The sequence below is a fragment of the Sturnus vulgaris genome, chromosome 4 (genome assembly GCF_052056855.1).
Source record: "Sturnus vulgaris isolate bStuVul1 chromosome 4, bStuVul1.hap1, whole genome shotgun sequence".
In the NCBI taxonomy this organism is placed as follows: Eukaryota; Metazoa; Chordata; class Aves; order Passeriformes; family Sturnidae; genus Sturnus; species Sturnus vulgaris.
This window is the reverse complement of record NC_142246.1, coordinates 11202392-11216121: the sequence shown is the minus strand read 5'-3', so window position 1 is coordinate 11216121 and position 13730 is coordinate 11202392. Positions and strand designations below refer to the sequence as shown.

At 39.0% G+C, this 13730-nt stretch overlaps 1 protein-coding gene across 9 annotated transcripts in view; it reads left to right on the top strand.

Moving 5' to 3' along the window:
• The window catches only part of SORCS2 (sortilin related VPS10 domain containing receptor 2), a 532019-nt gene that overhangs the window by 22024 nt on the left and 496265 nt on the right, over positions 1-13730 (top strand). The gene's annotated exons all lie outside the window — the stretch shown is intronic.

Below are 13730 nucleotides of genomic sequence, written 5' to 3'. Positions count from 1 at the left end.
TCTGAAACGGTACCTTGCGTGTCCCTTAGATTTTGGTTTTGTAGTAGGGCATATAGATGCTATGGTAAAGCAGGTAATAATATTCAGCAGATGTTAATGCATTAAACATAGGAGTTCAGAGCCAGGATGCTCACTTTTATTATTATTACTGCACAGCTTTTAAGTGTCCCTGCATCTTCCTAGGCAGATATCTGGAATTTATTGAGTGAAGTAAATTCCTTCTGGGTGTTTACAAGAAAAAGTGACAAATGTGATTTGATAACACTGATGATTGCCCAATTCCTTTTCTGCTTATGAATTCAAAATATCTTCTGAGAGCAATATGAAATTAAGTGTTACCAAGACCAGATACCGAATTAAAGTAGAGCTAAACGTTGGTTAAACCCTCAGAACTGCAGAATTTCTTGCAGAGACATTCAGAGAACAGAAGAAAAAAATAACAGAATATTAACAAGCTTTACATCTATAAGAATTAAACTGATTTTTCAGATAAATAGAAGTGCATATCTTGCTGAACAGAACAAAGAAGCAGCATTGCTGGTGCTTCCACCAAGCCATTGCTACTGACAGGACAAAGAAATTGTTGAGGAAGGTCTATTGAAGAATAACCAGTGAAACATGGGACACCAGTAAGTAGAGTGTGTCTGCTCTGCATACAGGACTGCTGTGGTAACTTCATACAGTATTAGGTGAAATTCTACATTGGCAGCTGAGTAGCTTTCATAGACTGCTACTGGCATCGGTTTAGGTACAAGAAGACTGAAAACTACAGGGTTTGCCATGAATTGTGAGGAAATTGAAATGCTGGAAGCATGGAACTGTATTTCCCAAATATTTTTTCAGAGGTCAGTGAAGCTTTATCAGCAGTTGTGTATGCTGTCCTGGGGGACCTGTGTTGTAAAGAAGCACTCTGAGTTGTAATATGAGAAATACCTCTGGTAGGGTCCAAGACTTCATAAGCTAAGGACAGTGCAAAGCCAGAATGCTAAAGGAAGGCTTAGCATCCCAGAAGTAAGAGGTCTTGGATTTTCAAAAGACACTGTAAAAAATTTGGCATTTAGGTAGTTTCCCTGAATATTAAAGATTGCTCTGGATTTGACCTTTTTACTGCTTGGACTGTTTTTTAATGCAGTCAGGAAGATTTTGAAGCTCACGGTGTTCTTGTTGTAGGAAGAAACAAAGGTAAAATTTATAAATACATAACAGAGACTCTGAAAATATTTTGAGACCTAGAAAAAAAGAGCAAAGGAGATTAGGAGATTAGGCCAGTGGGAGTTGCTACTGCAATTTAGTCTGCTACCTCTCTTGGGAGTCAGGAAGTTTAGCTCTGAGATAGTGTGGGCTCATGTTGAATGTGTGGGTATATTTAGAGATGTGGGAGTTTTGTGATGGGGAATAGTGATACTGTTGTCATCCGGCTCAGTTCCCCACTTCGGCTGTACTATGGCCAGGCTGGATTTTTGAACCCTGAAATCAGTCTCTTTCTTGACTTGGATAATCTGCATTTGATTTTGATTTTGATGCTTTTAATCTCTCCAGATAAAACTGCAGGGAAAAAGCAGTTTCTTATCATGCTTTTCTGTAGCACAAAGTGCAGAGGAATCCCAAATTTGAACAGAGTTTTGAAGTTCTGTAATGTGGAAAGCGGGGTTCACCAAAAGCAGAGTTGATGCTCATTATTTTGCTTGCAGAGCTGTAGCAGATCTTTAGAAAAGTTTACAGAGAGAGCATTGGCTCCACTTGTCTAATAATCTATGCTTCAGTAGTTTGTGATCCCACATATGTTCTGCTTCAGGCTAGATAATTAGTGTTGCCAGTGGTTATCTCTTTCTGTGTAATAACTCATATCTATCCTGGATTGCAGGATGATAAGGTTTTGTTGCATTGAAGGGTTGCTGAACATCCTCATGCCACTGTATATACAGTACTTAATCAGTAATACTCTCTGGATTTTCTTGCTCTTGCTTTTCTGTGCCAGTGAGCATCTTTCAGGGTTTGAGAGAAGAGAGTGAGTGGGTGATACGTTTCACTGGGGAATGAGGACTGTTAAGAGCAGGTCATGCTATGTCATGCAATGGTATTTTGTTAACTTGGGCAGACAAGAATTCCTTTCACCAGGGACCATATTTTAAACTTCCAGGGTGAGAAAAAATATTGTGAATTTGCTTCCTGAGTGAGAGACATGTCATACAGGGCCATGCAGCATGTAGAGCTTAGCAGGAATATTTAGCCACTGGTCTGTATCAGCCCACATGAGATCAGCCTTTAGAGTTTCTGGTAGTGATGGCAGCTTGCAGAGAGCTTATGTGAAGATGGGGCTGTGTCTGGACAGCACCAGTGGCTTGGAGTGGGCACAGATTTGACTCTATGTTCTCAGTTTTCTTGGGAGAAATGTCACAGCATCCAGTTATGACTAAGGAATAGAGAAAATAAATGAGGAGCAGGAGACCATTGCCACAACTTCTAATTGTAAATATTCCTTCAGTTAGTCTTGACTCTGTACTGAATCTAAGTCAATAAGGAATAAGCGATGAGGAATATGCAGAAGTTATGAGTGAGATGTACAGTGTAGCTGAGTCCCAAAATGTTTACAAGATCACACTTTGATTTTTAGACAATTGTTTAAACAGATAGTTTATTGATAGAAGGACATTTCTTGCTTTTGAAAATGATTTACGGTTTATACAGTAATTAAAGTGGCAGTCACTTCATCACACTTAAGTTTATTGATTCCATTAGTACATTGACCTTCTTTCTGCTGAATCACCAGCTTGAATGTCTGTGCTGTATGGGATAAATTAAAAGGAAAAGATGTCATTTTTCCTAACTATGCGAGATTCATTTTTCTACAGTAAGTAAGGAAATGACAACAAGGAAACTAGTGGAAAAAGAAGCATTGCAGGTGAAACCCATGTTTTGAATCTCTCAAATATTTGATGGATTTTTCGAAGTAGCTTTGTGTCTAGCACAGGATGTCTTTGCTTCACGTCAGTCATGGGTACTGAGTTAGCTTGCTCTGTTACAATGGCCAGCATCTGTACTCTGGCAGCTTGAATACACAGAATTCCAGAAGAATATGAAAACTATCATATGAATGGGAGAATAAGGCCAGCTGGAAAATTATTTCTGTGTGATTCCACTTTGTATATTCTACATGTTAAATAACAGTTTCCACACTTTTATTTTTCTCCAGAAAGATTGCTTATAGTTGGGTGATGCTCAAAACTGCAAAAATAAAATTGGAGAGCATTGGCACGTGTGAGCTGAAAGATAGAAATCACAGAAAGATAGAAATTGTAGAGAGAGTAATCCTTCTTTGCTTATGTTCTGCTGGGGCAGCAACTCCCTCCTCCTCTGGCCTCTTTAACAGCGAGCTGCCTTCTGCACTCTTGCTCAATCTTATCTCTCCTTTGGGAAGATAGTGGTTTTCTGTACCAAACTGCCTGTCAGAGCAGGAATTGCTACCTTGCCAGAAGCAAGGGATTCTTTGTCCTCTCTGAGTTCCTGGCATTGTTCAGCTTGTGGCAGTTCCCCAGGACAGAGTGGTGTGAAAGCTGCTGGTCTGCCATGACACTGAGTGCTCATCCAGCCTGAGTGTAGCACTAAGGAGGGAACATTTTGGCTTGTGCTGTGAGTCTCTTAGATTTGATAGGTTTTCTCTTTCCCCCTTTAATCACTAATGAAAGTCAGCCAGACTGAAAGGACATGTTTTGCTTTTTGTAGCTGGGAAACAGAACAAAACAAGGTAAAGATTTGACCCTTGGGATAACTGAAATGAGAATAACCCATCATTCTGTGTCTGTTGGAAAAATAGGTAATATTTTTGCCATTGATAGTATATGCTGGGCTAATGGATTTAAAGCTTCAAAAGCTCCTGTAGGACATTATGGCCATTTAATAATGCAATTCTGAAAAATAAAGGACTTTGATTACAACCAAGACTCCAATAACACTATCTAGCTAACATTCAAGGTCTCTTAGTGGTACTTAGTTAGTGGTAGAAGAGGTATTTAGCAAAGTCATCTTAGGAGCACAGTATTTTTAACAGCGTAGTTTGTGCCTGGGTTACCATGAAGTGAGTTTTGACATGATTCCAGGAGCACCTTTTCATTGAATTTGGCCCAGGCATGCTGTGCTTTCACTGGAATAAGCCTGGAAAAGCTAAAGGGGAGAAAAAGAAATTGGGAGCTGTCATGCTCTTTCCAAAAGGTTTTTTTCAAGCAGATTTGTTTTCATCCTATTGTATCCTATTGCAGGAGGGAAACTTCTGGATTCAGAGTCTGATTCAAAGGGATCACATAGTCTTGCCTTTATTAAATTGTGATGTGAGTTGGGCCATATGGCACAGAAGTGGAACAGGGAGACTGTGAAGGGTTTTCTCCAGGGACCCAGTTCTCTTTCTGTGACTGCAGCAGAGTTATTGCTGTTTTATGGTGCAGGCATGCTCAGGTGCTGTGCTGAGAAGTGCAGTGCAGGAATCTGAACTGGACTGAATTAATTTCTTCTATATGAAAACAAAGTCTCTGGCCATATTTTGAGGTTGGTTATATTAGTGTGGCTCAGAAGTTTACAAGCTTTCTAACAGCCAAGTGGAAAGGGCATTTCTCATTACTGTACTGATGCATGAGGCATTAAATGCTTGATGTTGTGTTCACAAATGAGTGTACAGATTTTTGGCAAAACCTAAGAGTCAGATTCAGTCATGCAGATTAAGGTCATATTACAATATCTCCAAGGGGGTTATATACACCCAGATTGAACCACTGTGTCTTTCATGTGAAATAAGGAGTTAGTTTTTGCTAAATGATACAATTGGCATAATATTTTATCAGGCCTTTCCTTTCTTTTCTTTTTTTAAAATTTTTTTAATCCATTTGATTAAAGAAGAAAACAGGATCTAATTTAATTTCTCTTCCTGCTCCCTGTAAAAATCTGTTTTATTGGCAAATTAGAATTTCTGAAAATTTTATCAAGCAAATACTTTCCATCTGACAAAGCTGAAACTACAAAGCTGCCAGGAAACCAAAAATCTAGTGAGATGTTAATTAGAGAAGATGGTCTGGCTTTTGCTTTTGCCCTCTTAACTCCATTTTTCTATCTTGATATCATTTCAAAAAGTTCAATAACAATTTTAGGTTCAGTAGCCAGCTGATTGTCTTTTCTTTAATATTGAACAGCATGAATGAAAAAATAATTTATTTGGAGAAGTGTCATGAAATAGTTGCCTGTGCTACCTATGAAAATAAAATACATTTTTCAGATTTTATGTGGCCTCTGCTTAAATGAGAAAAGGTTGAATAGTAACCAGAAGAGTGGCTAAGCACATATAAACTGTAAGAAAAGCCTTCCACCAGCTTGTTGTTTTCATTTTATTAGAATGATGATTAGGAACCAATATGAATACTTTGAATACAGAAGGGTTGTGCTTCCCACCTCCTGATTTAAGGAGATGCATAAGAATGAAATTAAAGCAAATATGCCTGTAATTTACTGTGTTGTGTGCATTCAGCACAGTTGCTCTTTGACAAGTATCCAGCTCTGTTCCGTGCCAGCTACTTCCTCACCAAGAAATAGATGAGGCTGGAGGGAGCTGCTCAGCATATTTTGGTTGAGTTTTGCTGCTGGTAAAGAGGTTTAACGGGGCCAGATGCAGAATAAGCAAGATGAGGCAGGATGTTATAGGAGCATGGATGCTGCTTCAGCTGCTTTTTGTAGGCTTTTTTATTTATACTTTTTTTTCTTGAAGAAAAGAATTATTGCACTAGGTTAAAGTGCATAATAGGTGATTAAAGCAGTGGATTTATTGTATACAGTTGTTTTGTGTATAGTTGTGTCAAATGAAGTGATCCACTATTACTATCCCTGCCTAAGGATTGCAGGACTCTCTAGAAGAGGTGATTTTGGATAGATGTATCTTGTCTCTGTTGCTAGCCCAAATATTAGTTACCTTTTTTGACATTTAGCTTTCACCGTAGTGGGCTCTCACCTTGTGAAATTTATGAACACCTGCTGTCAAAAATCCTAAACAACAAATTAAGAAGTAAATATGAATTTGAAGTGAAGCTTTTTTAGTCTTGGTATCACACAGACTGACCACACTAATTGAGCCACAGTGTGGATGTATTAGGACTGCATCTTCTTCAAGGAGAATTAAACCAGATATTAGGGATGAGTTTTGACCATCCTATAGAAACACTGCAGGGTAGTGTGAGTTTAGACTGTGCCATAAAGTGTATCCCTTTTCCCCGGAATATGTAATAGATATATAATTTTTTTGAGAATTTTGGTTAGAAGCTTGACTTAAATGGAATCCTTTAAGTTACAGTAATAGACATTCCTTTATGTTTTATGATGGATGCCATAGTCTCAGATCAACAGAAGCCAGATCAAAGTGGCTGGTCCCTGGGATCTTAAGCTTCTGCTTTGACTCTGTAAAGTGAGAACAGCTATGGTTCCTTAGGTACATACAGTTACCCTGAAAATTAATTTATTAACCTCCAGCTGCTGGTGGTGGTAGTGTTGGTATTGTGTATAATTACATACACACTATATCCATGGAATGCATAGTAATGGTTTTGAGGCTTTCTAAAGTTTGGTACGTTGTAGTACCCTGAGATGAGGTCAAAAGTGGAATTGGAAGTTCTTGTTTTTGTTGAACACTGGTCAGTTCACATGACTCTTCTTTGGAACCCTAGATTCTGTTCTTTCCAATCATAGTCCAAGTTAAAACAAAAGCAAAATAATGTTTTGCATTGTCTTCCAGTAGGCATTGGACATGCATTGGATATGTGCATGCACCTCGATTATGTTATAAAATCATGTGATAGCAATAGCTCTGGTTTGTGTTAGAGAGCTGAGTCCTGCAGTGTGCTGCACACTCCTGCCAGTTCTCACTGCCCTTGTCTTGGAGTGTTCAGTGTTCCCCTTAGGACAGTGTAACCAAGCAGAAACACACTGCATCCACAGTATTTATGTTTTCATTCTACAGTTTTTCTTTGTCTCTTAACTGTTCTGTCAGACGTTGGGCTCTGAATAGTCTCAGTTCCATGGATTGTTAACAAAGTTTTCCACCACCTGTCTACTTTGTATTCCCTAATGGGAACCCTTCTAAAAGTAAGAGTAGAAATCTTCAATCTGTGAAGATCTGGTGAGCCAAGAAGACTTTTTGCAGCCAAATTAATTTTTAACGGTGTATTGATTTGGTGTCTGGCAGCTTACATGTCAGAGTGTATGAAAGTCACCCTTTGTCCCATCACTAATGCATTTCTTTTGAGCAGTCACTCTTAGTGCATCTTTTTGGCTTTCATTTTTTAAATTCAGGACCTTGAAATGCTCTGGTGCTGCTTCGTTACCTTTTCTTTAGTAGAAGTGTGTTGTGTTGGCGACCAGGGGAGCTGATGAGCAGTGACAGTTCAGCCCTGGTGTGCAGTGCTGGGCACGGTGCTGCTGCTCTCCCTGCTGACATATGCCAAGTGAGGCCGAGTTAACAGCCTGCCATACCTAACTTGACTTTCACATTTAGTGTGCCATAACATAAAGCAGTCTATCATGGAGCAGGAGCTGACACTCCTGGGTTTGGCACATTGGTGAGAAGCTGGGAGTGCAGACTTCGGGATGCTGCTTGTCCTGCTGATTTGTTATTGCTGTTCTTTACCAGAGTGCCTAAGCCTCCCAGCCAGGGAGCTGAACATCTTTGTTTTGTGTTTTCAGTACACACAGCACAAAATGGGCTTTGGAGAACACTTTAAAAATTTGTATGAATAAAATTAAATATTTAAAATTTATGCTCCAAGTATTTAGATGAACTTGTCTGTTGGTTTGTTTCCAGAAGGGATATTCTGCTTCTTCACTCTTACCAAGACCAAGGGCCTAGCTCTTCCAGTGACAAAAATAAGATAGCAAAAGCAAGTGTTTTAGAAGTGATTAATTATAATGATATATTTGAAGCTATTTAATTACTTCACATATTTGAGATTTTTGGATACCTGTTTTGAGGGGTTTTTTTTAAGGATCATTTGAAAGGACTGAGAGCACAATACTTTCTAAAAATCAGATCTAGTTAAGGTTGCTTAAAGTGGAGATGAACGCGAGTCAGTTCACCAGTCATTTTTTAAAATCTACATCTACTAATATTGAGGAGCCTAATTTAAGTTTCCTGTTTGGAAACAATGATGCCTTTTTTTCCCTGGCTTCATTTAATCACTCGGTGCAGGGGACTAAAGAGATGCACTTCATCATATTGTTGTCAGAGTTAATACTTTTGAAAGACTCTGAACACTTCAGAAATTATACCTCTAGAGTATTACTTTCTATATTGTTGTGGCCCCTGGTGGACACATACTTTACCTGTCTGTATCTCCCTAAAATGAGCACAATGGTATTATTTGGTATTAATATATTTTTTCTGTGGAGAATGGAAGCCAGTTGATGGAGATGGGGAATTTTCATGATCTCCCCCTTTGCAGGTTTTGAAGCTTAAGAGTTCCCTGTGCCACACTGCTAGCCCCTTAAGGTGAAATTTTAAGCTATTTCAATTTCCCATTTTGATGCCTACTTGTAAAATATTCCTATTAACATCACTTTTGTGTCCTACATTATATCTGGTCCTGCTGTGTAGCTGAGAGATGCAGGCGTTTCAACCCTGAGTGAGTTTGTGGCTTGTATTCATATTCAAATTTTGGTATCATCTATCTATGAAATTATTAATCAGATTCCTGTTTGAATGCTTTTAATGGTTTAATATGTTCAGCTGATAACAAACTGCTCAAACCTAATGTTGCTCTTTTTAGACTTGATTAGACTCTATCCTTGATTGTGATTTAATGGCTGTTCACAAGCTTGTTCGCTCTTGCTGTTGCATATTAAGTACCAAAGTATCCAGCCAGGTCTGCCAAAGTCTTTCAAGAGACCATGGTTTCTCAAGGAGATGAAAAGCCCTAAGTAGGCTAACGTTTTGATTCAGGATTTGGATTGTTCTTGATCACCAAGGATTGTATCCATAAATCCCTCTGGAAGTGTTTGAAGGGTTCAAAGACCTGTCTCAGTACTTAATTTTACTCTCCTAAAATGCTATCTAAACAATCAAACAAAATCCTTTTAAAAGCAATTAGTACAAGCAATAGCAGTCAAAACAATTCCAAATAGAAGTATTATTCACCTCTTTTTCCCCAATGCCTATCTGAGCTGTTGTGCCAGAAGAAACAGTGTATGATTAGAAGTCAGCTCCTCACATACTTTGTGGATCATCTCTACCATCTCATAGTTGTGTACCATGGGTACTTGCATGGCCCTAGTTACCAGAATCTTTACTTTTTAGCAACTCAGGTGTTTACTGTACTGACCCGGTGTCACTCTGGCTGTCTACAAGTACCATATCCTTGGTATTATAATTATATAGAACCATATTAATATACATGGAATTGGCCTAATACTGGACTTGGGAAAAATACATGTTTCTTTAGATCAACCAGGTGTGGTACACTAAGGCATCTGAAATGGCACTGAATACTTATTTTAATTCCAGTTTAAATGCCTGGAACACTTCTGGCTCTATCTGTGAGCAGCTAGCTCACAGCTGGCTGTGCACCTGTGCCTGGAAAAAGCTACCAGCCTGTTATTAGGCAGGGGTATATACTTAGAAATTAAATGCAAAATGTTGTACATGAAAGAATGATTTTGCAGTAATAAATAATGTAGTAAATACCAGTTATAAGGGAAAAGCCATAGGAAAGATGCAATTTCAACCCCTGGTGAGGTGCTATTGACTTTCGAGATTAATCTTACAAGGAGGCTAGTTCTTGTATCCTTCTTTAAAATGCTTCCAAAGAGTAAAACCTTCAACATGTCTGTTCCCATCCAAGTGGCTCTTTATTGCTTGTATTCAATCCCATACCTTCATCACTGGCTACTAAAAGTCCTTCATTTTTCTGTGGGGAAATAATCACCAGCTGAAGTGGATCAAAATTACTTTTACATGGATCATACTCAGCAACAAGTTTAATTACAGTTGAAGTGGCAGATATTCCCCTTGTGACACATACTCTCTTTATTGGCACCAGAAGAAACATTTAGCAGTGGAGGAACTTCTACACTTCCAGGAGAATATTGTACATTTCTGTTGCTCAGACCAAGTAGCTCTTACATTATCCCAGCTTCCCATTTCAGCTTCTTTTCAGGACAGAAGCAATATATGTCTTGCGTTTTAGTGTGTACCCAGCACAAGTATAGGATATGGAACTTTGAAATCAGCAAAATATTCTTTGTACTTTAATTACTTGATAATATTTTATTAATGCGGCAACTCTGAATTTTGTTAAGATGTAGACATTTTAATTTCTTACTAATCAAATCCCAGATATGTCAGGAGTATGGTTTAGTTCCTACTTAATAGTCCACTAAATGCAAATATTGGAACTCTTTAAACAAGCTAAATATTTTTTCGCTTGAGCTTGATGAAACTGATTAAGAAATATCTGCAATAAGTTGTTTTAGTTCCAGTGTAAACTATTGGTTTAATAAAATAAATTTCCACCTCATGGGAGTGTAAAGAGAAACAGTGGAACATACTAAGGGCAAGGTTTTCAGAAGGCACTTTGTAGTGGCTTAACACTGCTCTGTGAATTTTATCCTTCACTTCAAACAGGAAGGTGAAGGAAGTAGCCAGCGTCCATCTTGCGCAGAGCATCCATAAACATTTTTCCTCTGTGTTCTTTCTAAAATGTTTGTTCAGCATTGCTATGAAATCCTAGTTGTCTTGCTAAAATCAGAAGTCTTCTGCCAAAGGCAAGGACAGGTTAAACTAAGTGAGCTGAAAAACATCTGTTAAACTCACTGGCAGTACTTTATTGTCTGTGTCTTGTTAGCTTTTTGTTGGATTTGGCTCAGTTCCTTGAGAAACAATCCCATCTCTTGAAGAAATAAACCTCATGTTACCACCTTAAAATAATATGAAAAGTTCTTGATTCTTCTTGGTAAATTCCTCCCATCTTCTCTTTTTAAAGCTATGTTGTTTGACCTTTTTAATGTCTCACCCTTTCAGTATTGAACCTGATACCTGTAGTATTTTACATTACTATGCCCTAAAAACTCAAGCATATCACAGAGCTTGCCAGAAGCCATTCAAGCAAAACATTACCAGATTATGAAATACTTTAATTAACATGCACATAGTTATGAGAAATAGGCAGTATTAAAGACTGTTCAGCCAAACTAAGCATTGTGCTGTTGTTTTTATCCACAGATCTTCCCTCCTTTCCCTGAATCTCTGTTGAATGATAGTATTAAACTGCAGGTCCTTCAGAGGGTGATGGATTTGGGTAGTTTGCCATGGGGCTGGGCCCCACCCTACTTTCTGGAGCCTGGGAAATATTAGACTTTGCTAGGGAAACAATGTGGATCCAATTTGAGGTCTAAGAAGCGGGGATGTTCTGTGGCATATCAGAAATGCACAACTTTTAACTCACTTTCTCAGGCCTGCTCTTACCAGTGTCCTTGTGAGCACAGCAATCCCACATGACACACAACACACACTACCTCAGCTGAGCACACTGGAGTAGGGGTGGGCAGAGCTATGGTCTTAACTTTGAATTTTCCATGGTTTGGCAATAGCCTGGCTCAGTGTGGGTGCTGATTCACACATGCATGTTGTGCATTCTGAAAGAGAAGGCACCAGGGCTTCCCTAATGCTCCAGCTGGCTCTGGCCTCCTGGAGAGCAGGACGGGGTTGTCAGGCAGCAGCACTTTACAAGCTTATGAACCCGCAGCTGTTCACAGCCACCTCCTCTGCAGAGCACCCAGATTGCAGGTTTATTAGTTGTTGTTAATCGTCCTTCTGGATGGTGATGAAATACAGAGTGGAAAATATACTAAATGGTAACTGCAGTTTCTTTTCTATTGGATGCTGGTGTTGAATGCATCTTGTAATGTAAGTTGCACACTGTAGGAGTGTGTGGTGAGTAAAGTGTCCACTTAAAGTTCATTGCTGGAGAAACTGGATGTAATTGCCTTTGGGAAGTGGACGGATTCATTTCAGGACCCTGCTTATTAAGCTTCAATAGAGAAGGAAAGAGAGCTTTCTGTGCCTGATTCTTTTCACTCTGATTGTGAACACCTCTCTACAGCTCTGTCTTTTAGTTCTGTGCTAGCTCACAGATAACTGTGTTTGCACTGAGAAGGCTTTGGTTAGGCAGAGGCCTAAGTGAAGTCCTCTGGTTCCATGTCCAGTCCTTAAGCCTGACTGTCTTTGCAGCCTCAAATAAATCAGTTATGCCAATATTTTTTGAATCTGAAGTTAGACATCCAAATTTGTAGTTAAGCATGTAAATAGGACTGCTCCGATTTTTATAGACGCTGACTCCCACTGTGTCTTTATGTGTTATATTGTGTGGGGGTTTGCAGCATTACTGAAAAACTAAATAAGGATTTAGGAGTATATGTAAGTCAGCCAAGTTTGAGAATGTCAGCCTTGACGTACACACTGTAATTTTTTGCTCCTCTGTTCAGGTAACCCAATAAGGCTTACCTTGCTGAAGAGGAATGCAGAAGGACTTATGGAAAGCGTATTTTGATCAATGAGTAACTGATATTTTCTAGTTTGTAAATAAAGACAGTAATTATTACAATATGAGGAGGGAGATTTCTTCAGACCTGTTGCCCAAACATAATGCAGTTGTCATGTGCAAATGTAGCAATCTTATATATTTCTGAATATCAAGACTGAACTGTTAAACACAGCCTGGTTTGATCCACCCTCTCCCAAAGCAGATGAAGTGCAGTTTCTTAATGAGTAGTTAGACAGCTTCTTAGAGACATGTGCAATATCATGCTGATGAGATAAAGGCTCCTTTGTGGTACTCTGGATTCATAAACATGCTGGCTTGATGGACTGGAGCAGAATGTTGGAGCATTTGATAGAAAAAAACATAATTTCCAGTGTTTTGGTAAAGTTTTGGGGCCACATTCCAATCTCATTTTCATGACATAACTCTGGCATAGAGAACAGAAGAGCTTACAGCTACACTGGGATCTAACTTCCTTTCCATCACATGGGGACCAAAGTGTAGAACTCCCCTTTTAAATTCCTCTGGTCAGGGTTTACAGTGGCAAGGCCACTTTAATTTTGCTATTTTGCTATATATTAATATAAAGGGAGTGAGTTCTGTGGGCACACTTTAAAGGACTAGATTTGATAGTAGCATGTAAAGTTGTAGCTTTCAGCTTGTTACAGTAATGCTCCAGAGTGTGCATGTTAAAATAGAAGCTCCCAGTGAATATAGTATTGTTTGCAGGCAGAAGTGTCTTCAATTCTAGTATCCCTCTCCCTTCTGTTTCGTGAGGGCTGTCACAACTCTGCCCCTTTTGGGGACAGACCAAAGTCTGATGCCAGTTTGTGTGGAACGTGTATCAAAGCCTACTTTTGTCTTGCTGAATTCAATGGGAATTTTGTCTTTAAATGTAGTGGCAGTCTTGCTGGATTTCTACTGTTATAATTTATTCTTTAGGGAGTTTATGTCCAAAAGTACTGACTGCCTCTTGCTTCCTGTGACTTAAATATGAGCTGACTGCTCACTGCTCTTGGAAGGTGCAGTTCTTCACAGCAGAAGATTTCAGTTTAAACAAAAAGACATAATTGCTCAGAAGCAAATTTTCCCTAGAGTCCTGAGAAGACTATATTAAATCAGGCTTGGTTTGGTTTGCTTTGATGCAGAGGTGTGACAATGCTTTTCCTGTAG